Genomic DNA, 16,758 nt, shown 5'->3' on the forward strand with positions numbered 1-16,758 from the left:
ATAATTGAAGACATAAGTGCCAGCCAATCAGAAGGTCGCTTAATTCGAGATGCAGTGCGCATCACACTGCGCATCGGAGTGCGCAACGCAGTGCGCATCACACTGCGCATATCGTCAGTCTACAATTGAAAATTGTGTGCAATGGACGTATCATCGCGAATTCGGATTACGCAGTAAGTTATTTTATTTTTATTATTACAGAATTTATCAAATATTGCTAATTTTGTTTCTGAAATAATCCATTCAGTGTAGTAAAAACGAAATTAATTAGTTTTTTGCGTATTTTTGTGTTTCTTCCTTCGATTGTTCATTTTGCGTCTCTTGCGTCATTAGCGTTTCGGTATCGAAATATTCCGAGATAGAATTTGGAAGGATATATTGGTTTTTAATTAATTATAATTGTAATTAATGTACGTTTATTTTACAATTCGATTTTATTTTTTATCATTTTAGTCGTATTAAAGTAAAAGAAGATTTTTACGAATTGTTACGAATTCATTTCGTGAAATTGAATTATTCAATATTGTCGTATATTTTTCCAAATATATATATATATATATATATTGTGTGCAACGTCTCGCGTGTGTGTTTCTTCTTTATTTTTTTTGGTTTATCGTTTATATTTTGTTAGAGGCTAAAAACATTTCTTATAATATTTCATTTTCAAGAATACGTATTCAAACATTTCGGCTTGTCGAACGTATCGTTATGATACCTTAACATAATTTAATTTCATACATATTATTCATTTATTATAGAAGTTTTGGTTTTCTTCTGCGCAATCTCTTTAATTAGTAACGTAATATTCTCGAAGACGGAAAAATTCCAATATGGACGCCATGTTTTTCTTAATGATTTCCTTTCGTGGTAAAATTTTACATTTCGTAAGTAAATTTTTATTCTGTCTTATTGGATTATTAGCGATTGTTGTTAAGCAATTCATAATAAAATTACGTTTTAATTAAAAGAAAGTGAAAAATTTAAAAATTTATGAAAAAATTTTAATGATTTATCATTGAAAATTAAATTTTAAAAATCTGATAACGAACATTAAATTTCAGATATTAACGAATAATTGGTAACATTTTTGTGTTAAAAAAATTATATCTACGCCTACTAGAATCTGAGATACAGCGGTTTAAAGATTCCAAAATTTTTAAAAATAAAATATCCTTCTACTATTTTGAAGATAGCGTCTACACCATTAGTGGGACTGAAACGCTTAAACGATGGTTCGAAAGGGGAGAGATTCCCGTTTGAAACGGGCTAGAAAAATCCTATGTACGCCTACTAGAAGTTGAGATTAAATACTCCGAAATTTTTAAACATTAAAAAATACCCTTCTACTATTTTGAAGTTAGCGTCCACACCGCTAGTGGAATGAACACGGATAAATGATGGTTCGAAAGAGGAGAGTTTCCCGCTTTAAATGAGCTAAAAAATTTTATCATTATACGTGCCAGTTTGTGGTGAAAAATTCATCGATGAATAATCAGCTTATTATATGCTTTTTAAGATCACTATATGTGGTAGTTGGTGTAGAAAAAATACATCAATGAATATTCAGTTTCTAATATGTTTCAGGGACCGTTATACGTGGTTAAAAATTTATCGACGAATATTCAGCTTATTATATGCTTTTTAGGACCATTATACGTGGTAGTTAGTGGTGAAAAATTCATCGACGAATATTCAGCTTCTAATATGTTTCTTGGAACCGTTATATGTGGTAGTTGATAGTGAAAAATTCATCAATGAATATTCAGCTTATTATATGTTTTTTAGGACCGTTATATGTTTTAGTTGATGTTGATAAATTCATCGGTTGATGTTCGGGTTATTATATGCTTAACAGCCATTTATGCGATGGTTGATGATGGAGAATTCATCAACGAATGTCCGGCTTATTATGATGTATACAGTGCCATTATATGCGGCGGTTGATGTTGAAAAATTCATCGACGGATGTCCGGCTTATTATGTTCTGTACAGTGCCATAATATGCGGCGGTTGTTGGTGGAAAATTCATCGACGGATGTCCGGCTTATTATGTTCTATACAGTACCATTATATGCGGCGGTTGATGATGGAAAATTCATCGACGGATGTCCATCTTATTATGTTCTGTACAGTGCCATTATATGCGGCGGTTGATGGTGGAAAATTCATCGATGAATATTATTTGATCATTATGTTGTATTGGACCGGTGTGTGTTGTGGTTGACGGTGTAAACTTTATCGATGTATATTATGTAATCATCATGTTATACAGGACTGGTGTGTGTGGTGGTTGACAGTGTAAACTTTATCGATAAATATTATATGATCATCATGTTGTATAGGACCGGTGTGTATGGTGGTTGACGGTATATACTTCACTGATGAATATTATGTAATCACAGAAAAACAGTAAAAACAGAAAAAATAAAATATTCTAATATTTATTACATAAAAATCTTTCATGTTAACTGTTTCTTAATTCAATAATATTTAATTTAATATTTTATGAAAACTTACATGACATTTAAGAATATTAGGATCCAAATTTCTTTCACAACTTTCGCAACAAAACACAAAGCAGTGGATTATGGAACGAGTGTTGTCATTTCATTACAAATTGTTGCATTTATTAATGGCAATTGAACAAATCCACAATAATCTGGACATCCAACTCTCCAAATCTTCTGCAGAAAAAACTTGATCAAAATTTTAAAAAGTATATGAGAATGTTCAAAATAACAAAACTATTAAAATTAATATGGATACAAATTATACGTGAGATTTATATTTATTTATGTTTTAAAATTATTATATTATATAAGCGATTGTTAGTTTAATAATATAATATTTAGTTTAATAATATAAATTTGTATACATATTTAAAAGAGAAAAATAATTAAATTATTTACACTTTTACACTTTCAAATTAAAGAAATAATATAGACATAAGAAAAGTCGAACTTCATTAAACATTTATTAAAATATTACTCTTTATTTTTTATGTCAAACGATTCATATTTCATTTTTATTTTTTTTAATGTTAAATTTTAAACTTTTTAGGATAGTTATTATATTAAGGATAGTTATAACCTTTCCGTATATAGGTTATAATCATTAAGGTTACGTATTATTTATTCATAACAATTTTTTTTAATTATGCATTTAATTTCTCTGTATTTTATAATTTATATTATATTTTTAAATATATTATTATAATATATATGAACATATATATATATGATAATATATATGAACACATTTCACAAAAAATAAATTCACGGAAATTGTATTAGAAAGTAGATATACGTGACATCAGAAAAAGCCATTTAAGCTAAATAATGTATATACGTATTTTAGCTCATACAATAGCATCCGAAAATTAAAGTATCATATATATTTACAATATATCACATTGTTATAAATTAATAATTTAGCACAGCTGTTAACAATATTATTTTAACATAATTTGTTACATTATATTAAGTTAATAATAAATTAATTAACAAATATATTGCATCGTGAATTTATTTACTAAATAGAAAATACCAAATATTATTATCAGATAATATATACAATCGTTTTTCATAAAGATATCAATTATTCATTTTTTTTAATTAAGATGAACCTTTATAAAAGGATACAATATATACGAATATGTATATACACATACACATAAAAAGTAAGATCAGTTTTTAATTCTTTAAAATTAATTTAGATACTACCATATCGAGACGAAATATTTCTACAAAAGTGAGTAAGAGATTTTTCTCAAAAAAAAAAAAAAAAAAAAAAGAATGAAAAAAATGAAAAAAAATTAAATATTTCATCGAGCTATGCATGCGAATATGAAACCATTTCCTTTTTCCTAAAATTATTAGAAGATTGCAATAATGTATTAACAAAAATTAAAATTAAATACAGATATTAAATTAATTATATTTTTACATAAATATATCTATTTTTGAACACTTTTTGTGAGAATTAATTTCACATGATTGGGACTGCTTAGCTGAATAATATCGATGCGCATGCATAGCGATTAGATGGAAAGAAAAGATTTTTCTGAAAAAATAAAAAAAATATTGACCGCTTTCTTCGCTAAAAATTATATCATTATTAATTTTTTTTACCAAAAATGCAATTTTCGGTGGAATAGTTGAACGGATATAAAAATCGCTACATTAGTATTTAAATCTATTAATAAAATTCAAAACAAGTAACTCTATTTGTAGAAGAATTTCATTGAGTCTCTAAATAGTTGACATATACGTAATAGATGTTATTATATATATTGTTTTCGCTTGATAAACTTATTATGAATTCATTGTTAATATATTTTATATCGCAACTTAGAGTACAATTCGATTTCTATAACGTAATGAATAACTAATCATGGAAAAAATTGAAAAATTCATTTCCGGAAAATTTGTGTTCGCGAGCGTAGCGCGACCTATAAACAGGACGGTCGCGAGCGTTATCGCGACCTATAAACAAGATACTCGAGAAGGTTTCGGTCACGGTCTTCCTCGCGACCGCGAAAGCAGCTGCAGTTCTTGTCTATGTTCATGTTTATGTCGCCTAAATCGTCGAGTGTTCTGGATCAAGACTATCTGCCTCTCGCCCTAGACCTATATCTCGAATCAGGGGATGTCGATGCCCAATTACAGCATCGATATCTTCCCCTCTCATAATTGGGACACTCCTCAATCAACCAGGAAGAGAGTCGACCAGGGCTGCGGTCTTCCTGGCTAACACTCACTACCGATTAAGCCTTCGGATAGTTCACATTACCGAATACTTCTCGGGCAGTCAAGACTACCGCACCGACTCTCCATCAGATAGGTCGTAGTCACAAGTCGAGTCAATCGTTATTGGACACCGTGTCTCCGACCGTCAGACACAGTGATATGGAGTTGGGACACAGCCTTCCAAAAAAAACATCGTCCACCGGCATTAAGTCAACAAGCGATTTACTTCGGCAGCGACCAGTTTGTGTTGCGTATTAAACATAATGAACATTTTTCTAGATAGCAATTTATTTTTCTTTTAATAATATGCTGTAGAATATTTAATAAAATAAAACATTTTATCGGAACTTTTTATAATAAAAAAATATTGATGTTTCTAAAGATGAATTTTAACCAATATTGAAAAAAAATTTTAATGATTTCTTTTATTATTTTTCTTTAAATAAGAAATTTTATATATGTCTGGGCTCACTTAAGAAAATGTGAGTGATTTTCTTGAATAATATTGAAGTACTTCCTTTTCTCAAAAATTGGAATTTCATTTGAGTAACGTAAACTATTTTGACCATATTTAATACTTTCAAGTTCTGCTGTTTTTCTTCTGTTTTTTAATTTTATTTGATTCATTAAATGATTTTTATGGTTGATCTGATCATAATCTTTAGTAATTCAAACATGCTATTTATCCTTACAATTATTATTATCCTACAATAAACAATTATTTTCCTACAATTATTACATTTCTTATAATTAATTAGTTTTATTTTTAAGCTTCATTACGAGTTTCATTTTTTCACATGAATTTCATTTAAAATTAGATTTCAAATATAAAAATGTGTATTAAATATTAATTTTGAATTTATTTCTTTAAATAATTTATAGATCGTGATATATTTTCCATATAATTAAATGAAAATTTTTTTGAAATATTAAGTACTCATGTTTCTCATTATTATAAGTAGTAATATTTTCATTATATTATACGCCAAAAATATAAAAAAAAATATGATAATTATTTAAAAAGCCTTTTTATCATTTCAATAATTTTAAAAATATCATTATTATTCGTCAAGATCATCGTTCGGAATAATTTGTCCTTATACATACCTTCCTCCACTAATAAGATTTTAATCATTTGTTCTTTATTAAGAAGTTATTAACAAAAAGAAATTCTTTGGATCCGTATAATAGGAAAATATAAAGCTCTTGAAATCAAAGCTCTTGAAGTTAAAGATAATTAACAGAGATTTTCATATTAATAACACAATTGAATATAAATAATAACAATTGATTATGTGTTATCTAATATGAATAATAACGAAAATTAAAACTGTAAATTTAAAAATTTTATGAATATTTGTATATAACACATCTATCTTATTAAATTATTTTATTTCAAATTTTTAATTTTATATCTGTCAGTTAAACTATTTCAAGATATCCTAAATTTTCAATATATATTTACACGAATTTATTAATTTAATATACAATTTTGTGGAGTTTTTTATGTGAAAGAAAAGTCGTTCGTGATAAAATAATATGTCTAAGATATGAAAATGAATTGATATAATAATATTTAATTAATTGATATAATAATACTTAATAGTTGATAGTTCTGAGAATTATTTTATCGTACAAAAATCTATAAATTGAACAAAAATTAAAATATGAAAATATATATAAGTTATAAAAGAAGCGAAGAAAACTGATCATTATTGAAAGATAATACATTATTACTGTTTTTCATGAAACATGATTTGAAAGAACTTATATAAATACACAAAAATTTCTTATCTTATTTTTTATTGTTACTATAATTTTGTTACTATAATGAGATGTTTAATAAATGAATTGAAATTAAATGCTAGATATGTAATCGATGTAATTAAATTTCTGTTAAGAAATAGGTAACATATAACTATATATAATTATCAATAACTACAATAATTATTTCATGTTATTCATTTATATTTGCTCTTATATTGCTAAATATTATACAATTCTTCATTAAATTATTTTTATTTAATTCAATAATAGATCAAAAGTCAATCAGTGAAAATATCACTGAAATAAATGATGCTAAAATAGATAAAAGGAAATATAATAAAAAACACATAATATATAGTCAATGAATTTTTAACGATATTGAGCGTGATAAAAAAAATCTTTATTTTATTTTATTCTATATTAAATCAAAATACCAAAATAATTGTACCTATTATTATTCATTATTGGCATATATATAATGCTCTATGAAATGAAAATTATGAATATTGAAAAATAAATCATTTCGGTTAACTTGTAGATCCCGAGATTGATGTATACATAAAACAGAAAGATTGTGGAAACATGAATATTTTTTGCTACTATCGTAACTATCATTCCACAAATTATTTGGTAGAATTATGAAAATTTGTGACTGTTATGAATGCATAAATACTTTCTTTAAAATAATAATTTTACTATACTTTGCATCCATTAGATCATTCAAGTATTGATTAAAAACCTTATTTCACATATATTCATTGATAGTATACTCCTTATATCATAATCCTTTATCCATTATCGATTTATATACAACTTTTTTATTATAATATTTTAATGAAAAAACGATTTATGTAAACATATTTTATTCAATGTTTTTGACAATATCACGATCAAAGCAATTGAAACATATTCCCTTAAATATAAATATTTACTAGAAAATATAATATTATTGTATCTGTCTGAAATTCGTTCTTCCATAATTAATTTACATACTTTTAATTATAATTTAATATTGATTTATGATTACATAATGAAAATTAATCTATATAATAATATATCATGCGATATAATATTCTTGAGAACAAAAGAAAACATGTTCGTTCTATTACATGATTAATTTCAATAAATCGATATTTTTAATTTCGATATTATCATTTCCTATATTGTAATTCATATACCGACATATACGTGATATTCCATTGTAATTGTCACGTACGTAACAATATAACAATATATAACAATTATATAACAATATATAATATAATATAAATAAGAATATTATATAATAATTATTATAATATTATAGTATTCGATGGAAATTTCCTATTATATTTATTTAATTATAAATTTTTACACTTCAGTAATTCATAATTATTTATAATTATTTATTCTGTTATTTATAAAATAATATAATATTTTGCATTTTTGAGAAAGAGCAGAAAATAAGATGTTTATTCTACTTCATTCAGAAAACATTTCATTTAATTTATAACAATGACAATATTGTCATTTCCTATGCCATGATTTATATTGACTATAATATTTTATAATATTAATATTGTTAATTATAAAGTTTAAATTCTATATATCATTTATATTTTTCTAATTCATTTATGTTAATTAATTAATTTTATAATTAATTAATTAATTAATTTTAACGTTTCGTATTTTATTTATGTGTTCTTAATTTATTTAATTTTTATTGCATATAATTTTTTAGTTTTAGATGGATCTCAATACGTAGTCACCACCTTGTTGTGAAATCTGGTAATTGGCATCATTTTCCAAAATATTTCTTTTCAAAATTTTCTCTTAAAAAGAATAATACATGAAAAATAATTTATTAGTATGATACAATAATTTTCATAATTTTTTTCCTTTTTCTTTGGAAAAGATGCCAAGCTAAGAACTATGCTTTAATCCATTCTTCTACGTTCTACTTTTCCTTAATTTAATGAGCTTTCGTATTTTCTTTCTTCCTTCTATAATATTTACTTTTTATATATTTATTTAATTTTTATCTTAAATTATTTTATTGCGTCATTAATTCTCCCAAATTCAATTAATTTTTATTGGTAATTAATTTTTGTGCTTAATTCTTATTATATTTTTTCATAATATTACGGACATTTATAGGATTTCAATGTATAGGAAACTATAATATTATATCATATCATATAATGTTTCAATTTTCGCGCGGTTAAATAAATAAATTTGCATCGTTTCAGCCAATCAAAAAGTTCTAAGTAAGAAAACATTTATATAATATATATATATATATAGCACATATCGTCATTTTTTTTTTGTCGAAATTCATCGCGACAAGATGATATATTGCCAGTGCGAGTGATCTCTCAATTACGCGATAAATAATACTTAATACTTTATATATTTATATAGATATTTATATTTATATTTATACAATATTTATATTTATATAATATTTATATAATACTCTATCTATTTTTTGGTAATTAATAAATATTGTGACAACAAAATTAATTAATCTTCCGAGTTTTTTCTTTTGATCCACAGTTTTATTGTTGAGTTTACTATTATTATTCGTATTGCACATATTATGAACTTTTCATTCAAGATTTCAATCGTTATTGTTTATTTTAATATAATTTTAATTTATAAAATATTCCATAGCATATAAATAATCTGTAATGGTTTTTCACACAAAATGGCATTTACAATAATAATATATTAATACAATTAAAAAATTGAATAATTATAGTTGTATCGAAAACTAATATCACAGAAATGTAAATTTAGTTTTAATTTGTAAAAATATCATAATCAATTATTACGTTTACCATCGTAATATATTGTTAAAGGCATGAATAATAAAAATAATAAAGATATAGGAAAGATGAGGAATAAATAAATATATATAAACACATAAGAAGAGAATGTAATATAAAAATTAACTATAGTACAGTAAAAAAAGATTGAAAAATAACTAAAGAATATAATTTCAGAGTCAAGAAAAATTTAAATTTAAAAATCTAAAACCAAAAAACAAAAAAAAAATTGTTTTGTTTAAATGTTTTCTTTAATTCAGATAATATTTCTGTTAAATCCTACTTTTATATTTCAATTCTTTTAGACTTTTCCTATCGTATTAAATTCCTCTTTAATGTTTCAATTTTTTTTTGTTTTTTTCATTTTATGAAAATTAACATTTATATTAAATTCTCATTTCATATTTTATTCATTATTTATGTTTTACAATGTTAAATTCTTCCCTTACATGTTGCAGCATTGTAAGATTTAATTTAATGTTATGTTACAATATGTAAAAGAATTCAATGTTATAATATATATATAATGATATATAATAATATATAAATAATGAATAAATAAACAAATAAGTATATAATCATATAAAGAGAATGCAATATTAAGTACTAAAAAGAGATTGAAGGATAATTGAATAATTTAATTTCAAAATTAAATAAGCAAAAAAAAAAAAAAATAAGCAAAGTAAGCAAAATAAGCTCCCCAGAAAACATTACACCATTTTAACCCATCTATTTATTTACAGTATCTACTTTTCTACAATACACTACATTATTTAATATCCTTGATTGTGCATGCACTTAATTATAAATATATTTTTTTTAATCAATCATACAATCTTCTGTAAAAAATTCTGAAATAAATTTAAAACTATAACACTAATATTTTACTTATTCTAAAAATTCTTTTTATATTTCCTATCGATAAATTAATTCAAAATTTTACTTGAATTAATTAAATTTTGCTATTGAAAGCTAAAATAAATTTTCTTCATATCTACATTCATCCTATTTACATTCATATTCATGATAAATAATTTTCAAAAAATTTATGATATGACATAAAACCACATCTGGCAAAAGAAAAATGCAAATTAGTATATATCAATGATGCTTAGTGAACAAAGTCACGTAGCTATAAAGCACTTATTTATAATGAGAAAATTAAGGAATTAAGGATGGCAAAATGATCATATTGCTTTGAAAAATAGGAAATATTGATTTGGAAAACGAATCAGAGTAGAGAAGGCAAGATTGCCTTTTTTAATAATAAGAAGAACAGAACCATCGCTTATAAATCCCATCTACAAAAAAGCTAAATCTTTTCTACAATCTAGTCTAACTAATATAAAACTTTATCAGAATATTTATCAGATAATGAGATGATAATCCCTTCCATTGGAAGCTGAGAAAAATTCCTGAAATAGATTATACAACAGAATTAATAAAATTTAACAAAGGTAATTAGTTTCTAGCAAATGAGGATCACATTATTTCATGTCTAGTTTTTCGTATATATTTTCTTCAATTCATACGTGTAACAAATTCAATTATTGGATTAGTAATTAAAATATAATTTACATCTAAGAAAGGAACGAAAAACAAGGAAGAAATACATTTATTAACAATATTTTAATAACAAACGCTCTTAATAAGGGGGTGCTGAAAAAAGAAAAACGACGACAAGATAACCAGAATGGTTATCAAAATAATTATCCCAACTTACTCAATGTAATCTCGAAAAACCTGTGAGTGGAATTTTTTTCTATTTTGCAACACTAATATACTAAAATCTCAAAAGAAAACGCGAAGAGTGCTTCAATGTATTTCCAATGTAATTCTTCATCAACAAAAAAAAATGTAAAAAAAAAAAAAAGAAAAAAGACTCGCGAAAATATATACGAAACTTTAATAAATTTATGCACTCGTATTTTATTAAACACGCAATACTAATAGCGGGAGATTGCAGCCATAGTCAGGGACCGTTGTACAATCACCCTCTGTACAACCTTTTTGGCTGTAGTTGATTCAGGAACTGGAACTTCCACAATTCAAGTGAAAGAAATTGGATGGCAATTTGGACAAATAAACGCAACACTATTATAAAAAATACCATTATTTATCAACGCAACACTAATTTTAAGTAAATTTAATATAAAATTAATTATTATTGGTCGCGAGCATCGTCGCGACCTGTAAACAGAACATTCCAAAAGGTTTCGGTTGAGGGCTCCCCCGCGACCGCGCGTTGAGGCGTCGATAAGCCTGAGCAAAAACAGCTGAGGTTTTCACTTAGGTTACCCAAAACATTCGCCTCGTCCGTCGAATGTTCTGGATCTAAACACCTGCCCGCCCGCCCTGGACCTACATCGCGCATCGGGTGATGTCGGTGCCTTAATTACAACACTGACATTTTCCCCACTCATAATTGGGACACTTCCAATTAGCCAAGAAGAGAGTTCACCTGAGCGACTCTCTTCTTGGCTAACGTTCACTATCGATAAGGCCTTCGGCCAGTAAACACTACCGAATACTTCTCGGGCAGTCAATCGTCATTGTAAACCGTGCATCGTGTCGTTGGACACAATCACACAAATCGAGTTTGAGATTCCGATCTCAAAAGAAGGCATCGTCCGGTGGATTAGGCCGCAATCCCAACACCGGCGAAATCAATTATTCTATAAATCTAAAAAATTACTTTAAATTTTGCGATATTATAAATCACAATTACATTAAATAAAATAAAATCAAATTCATATTAAAAAATTAATAAATAAATAAAAAATAGACTAATTCATAATAAAAATAATTAAAAATAATCGCGATATTCTTTTCAACGCTATGCTATAGCAAAGGCGATCATCATTTTTTTTGTAACTCTAATTCAACCCGTTACTAATCAATCGCAACACTAATGCGAAATCACGATTTGGCCATGATGACTGGAAAAATAATAGGCCAGCATGCAAATTGACCAAGAGAATACAACATATACTATTTATTACTAAAACAAGCACAATGACAAAGTAACAACAATGACTTTCCATTCTTTGGATCGAGACAAGATCCAAAAGGTGAGAAACATTCGTTGCAACCCTCTTCGTGACAGTTTGTCAAGCCTCTTCGATCTTCCTCCTTCGGACGCAATGCCCGCTGAAACTTAAATTTAGGCTCGCGACTGTAAATAGAACATTCCAAAAGGTTTCGGTCAAGGTCTCCCCGGCGACCGCGCGATGAGGCGTCGGTAAACCTGAGCAAAAACAGCTGAGGTTTTTGTTTAGGTTACGCAAAATAATCGCCTCGACCGTCGAATGTTCTGGATCTAAACACCTGCCCGCCCTGGACCTACATCGCGCATCAGGTGATGTCGGTGCCCAATTACAGCACCGACATTTTCCCCACTCATAATTGGGACACTCCCAATTAGCCAAGAAGAGAGTCAACCTGAGCGACTTTCTTCCTGGCTAGCGTTCACTACCGATAAGGTCTTCGGCCAGTATACACTACCGAAATACTTTTTGGGCAATCAAGACTAGCATTGAAAACCGTGCCTACGGTTGTCGGACACGGTCACACAAATCGAGTTGGGACACAAGTTCCAAAACATCCATCGTCCAGTGTCAATTAGGTCGCCACGCAACTAACCTTTGACATCGGCGAAACCAATATGAAATGTAAAATTTTATCACGAAAGGAAATCATCAAGAAAAACATGACATCCATATTGGAATTTTTCCGTCGAGAATATTACTATAACGTTACCAATTAAACCTGTGTAAAAAAAAATCAAAACTTCTGCAATAAATGAATAATATGTATGAAATTACATTATGTTAAAGTATCATAACAATACGTTTGACAAGCCGAAATATGTTTGAACACGTATTCTTAAAAATAAAATATCATAAGAAATGTTTTTAGTCTCCAACAAAATATAAACAATAAACCAAAAAAATAAAGAATAAACACACACGCGAGACGTTACACACGATATATATACATTTGGAAAAATATACAATATGAATAATTCAATTTCACGAAATGAATTCGTAACAATTCGTAAAAATCTTTTTTTACTTTAATACGACTAAAATGATAAAAAATAAGATCGAATTGTAAAATAAACGTACATAATTACAATTATGTAAAAAATTAATTAAAAACCAATATACCCTTTCAAATTCTGTCTCGAAATATTTCGATACCGAGACGCTAATGACGCAAGAGACGCAAAATGAACAATCGAAAGAAAAAACACAAAAATACGCAAAACACTAATTAATTTCGTTTTCACTATACTAAATAGATTATTTCAAAAACAAAATTAGCAATAATTGATAAATTCGGTAATAATAAAAGTAAAATAACTTACTGCGTAATTCAAATTCGCGATGATACATCCACTACACACAATTTTCAACTGTAGACTGACGATGTGCAGTATGATACGCAGCATTGCGCACTCCGATGCGTACTGCGATGCGCACAGATTCTCGCGTCTTGAATTAAGCGACCTTCTGATTGGCTGGCACTTATTTCTTCAATTAAAAACCGCGCAAAAAATTGAAATGTAATGTAAGACATATATTAACTATTGTTGCTTGTAAGATTAGAATCCTATAAAAATCTACTTATTAAAAAAAAAATTATTAATAGAATTTAACAAAATAATAAAATAATTATTGCAGAGAAAGAATTCAATAAAAAGAATAATTAAATTTAAATCAAAATAAAAACATAAAAGAGAAATTTAACAAAAAACTTAAATAAATTCATAAAAATTGAAAAAAATAAAAAATTATAAAACATAATACAGCATCATATAAAAATAATAAGATTTAATATAAGAGTTTAATTCAACTTTAAAACTAATTATGATATTAATAATTAATAAAATAATTAATAAAAGAAGAGAAAACGATGTAACATAAAAATCAATCGAAACCAAAAAACTAAAAACACAAAACAATATTTAACACAAATTGAATTACAAAAAGTATATATATAAAAAAATTAATATTAAAAATTTGCTAAACTATTGTTTTCTTTAAACGTTTTTTTTTTATTTAAATAATGTTTCTGTTAAATTCTTCTTCTAACTTTAATTTAATTCTTTGACATTTTCTTAACATTGATATTAATTAATTCTTCTACTATGTTTCAATTTTCTTTACTTTATAATAATTAATTCTTATATTTATTAATATTATATTTTCTTTTTATTTTTTATTTATTATTTATGTATTACAATGTCAAATTCTTTTTCTATATGTTGTAATATATAAAAAAATTTAATATTATAATATATAAATGATGAATATATATATATATATATATATATATAGACATAAGAGAAGAATAGAAAATAAATATTAACTATTATAAAATAAAGAAAAATGAAAAACATGAAAAAAGAAATTAATTAAACTTAAAGTCAAGAAAGTTTAAAAGAATTGAAATTTAAAAAGAGAATTTAGAATAATTATTAATTGAAATAGAAAGAAAAATAGAAAAAAAAGTATTTAACATAATAAAATAAGTTCCAATAAAATTCAATAAAACTGCAACATATAAAAGAAAAATTTAATATTATAAATTTGATAAGATAAGATAATACAAAAACATTTAAATAAAACATTAAAATTTATTAAATTTAAATATGTACATTTAAATGTTAAATTTTTTTTATGTTGCAGTTTTGTTAGATTTACTTAATTATTATGTTAAACTTCTTGTTTTTTTTTCTTCAATTCATTAATTCTTATGTTCAATTAATTCTTATTTTAAATTTATTTTTGATGTTTTATTTCTTTTAAATTTTTTTAATTTTAGGAATAATTAATTTCTTTCTTTATGTTTTTCATTTTTTTTTATTTTATAATAGTTACTTTACTACTATAATAATTTAACTTCTATATTATATTCTCTTCTTATGTTTGTATATTTATTTATTCACATATTATAATATTAAATTCTATATTGTAATATAAGAAAAGAATTTAACTTTTTAATATATAATATATAAATAGTGAATAAAACATAAAAAGAAAATATAATATAAAAATTAATTAAACTATAATAAAAAAAGAAACATAAAAATAGAATTTAACACAAATATAATCTAAATTAAAATAACAAAATCAAATAAATTTATCAAATATACAATGTTAAATTAAATTAAAATTATGTTAATCTTAAATACAATCTTAAATTAAATTAAATTATTAAACTCTTTCTTTATGTGTTGCAGCTTGTTAGATTTATCTAATTATTATGTTATATTATTATTATTATTATTATGTTATATTCCTTTTTTTATTTTTCATTCTATTTCAATTAATACTTATTCTAAATTCTTTTTTTAAGTTTCAATTCTTTTAGATGTTTTTTAACTTTGAGAATAAATTCTATTCCAATATTTCAATGTCTTTTCATTTTATAATAGTTAACTTTTATATTATATTCTTTTTTTATGTTTGTATATTTATTCATCATTTATATATTATAATATTAAATTCTTTAATTGCAACAATTAATTAATAAATAAAAATTATGTAAATCTAAAAAATTGCAATATATAAAAAAAAATTAATATTTTCATACATAAATAATGAATAAAAGAAAATATATAATAGAAGTTAAATATTATATAATAAAAAAAGTTGAAACATAGAAGAAATTAATTAATCAAAAAATTAAAAAAATCTAAAAGAACCAAAACATCAAAAATGAATTTAACATATGTATTAATTAAATTGAAAAAAAAACATAACAAAAGAAATTTAACATAATAATTAAATAAATCTAATAAAACATAATAGAGAAATAACATACGAGTAACATTAAGAAAAATGCATAGGAAAAAAATTTGTAAAATATGTATGTGACAATTATCTATTAATTATTTTTTACTATAAATATTATTAATTACTATATGAATAAAAGAACAAAAAATTTAAAATATTATGTTTCTATTATATTTTAAAATAAATTTAAAAAAGTCTTATCATATTTACATGAAAGTTATTAGATTCTCTTAATTGCCATGATGTGTGCACATAAAATTATTAACTTTAAAAAATATCCCTTTCGAAATTCCATTCAAATGATAATATCACAAAAAAACTCAAATCTAGTATAACAATGGTTACGCAAACATATATCAATTAAATTATGATAATTTATAATGATTTGTAATTTGTTAATAATTTATAATGAAATTTGATAACCATAATATAATGTTTTATCAATAAAAATTTTACTTAATTACGTATTTTTGCCAATGAACTTGTCATCACGATTTTCAATTGTAGATTAATGACATGCGCATAATGATACACTCTGTTTAGTTTTGTCACTTTAAAATGACTTTAAAATGGTTTTCTGATTGGTTGAAGCGATACAATTCACTTCAACCGCGCAAAAATTAAAATATAATT

At 24.7% G+C, this 16,758-nt stretch overlaps 2 long non-coding RNA genes across 2 annotated transcripts; one reads left to right on the forward strand and one right to left on the reverse strand.

Annotated features, from left to right (window-relative positions):
- Positions 1-579: 579 nt before the first annotated feature.
- Positions 580-2,455, forward strand: LOC147656551 (uncharacterized). Its single transcript, XR_015294233.1, has 2 exons — positions 580-884; positions 1,062-2,455. It is a non-coding gene; the product is annotated as an uncharacterized LOC147656551 (long non-coding RNA).
- Positions 2,456-12,302: 9,847 nt separating this feature from the next.
- Positions 12,303-13,090, reverse strand: LOC147656552 (uncharacterized). Its single transcript, XR_015294234.1, has 2 exons — positions 12,965-13,090; positions 12,303-12,478 (listed from the first exon to the last, which is right to left on the reverse strand). It is a non-coding gene; the product is annotated as an uncharacterized LOC147656552 (long non-coding RNA).
- Positions 13,091-16,758: the final 3,668 nt, after the last annotated feature.

This window comes from Apis florea, unplaced genomic scaffold, assembly GCF_048593485.1.
Source record: "Apis florea isolate Af1SG1 unplaced genomic scaffold, ASM4859348v1 contig_3693_pilon, whole genome shotgun sequence".
Taxonomy (NCBI): Eukaryota; Metazoa; Arthropoda; class Insecta; order Hymenoptera; family Apidae; genus Apis; species Apis florea.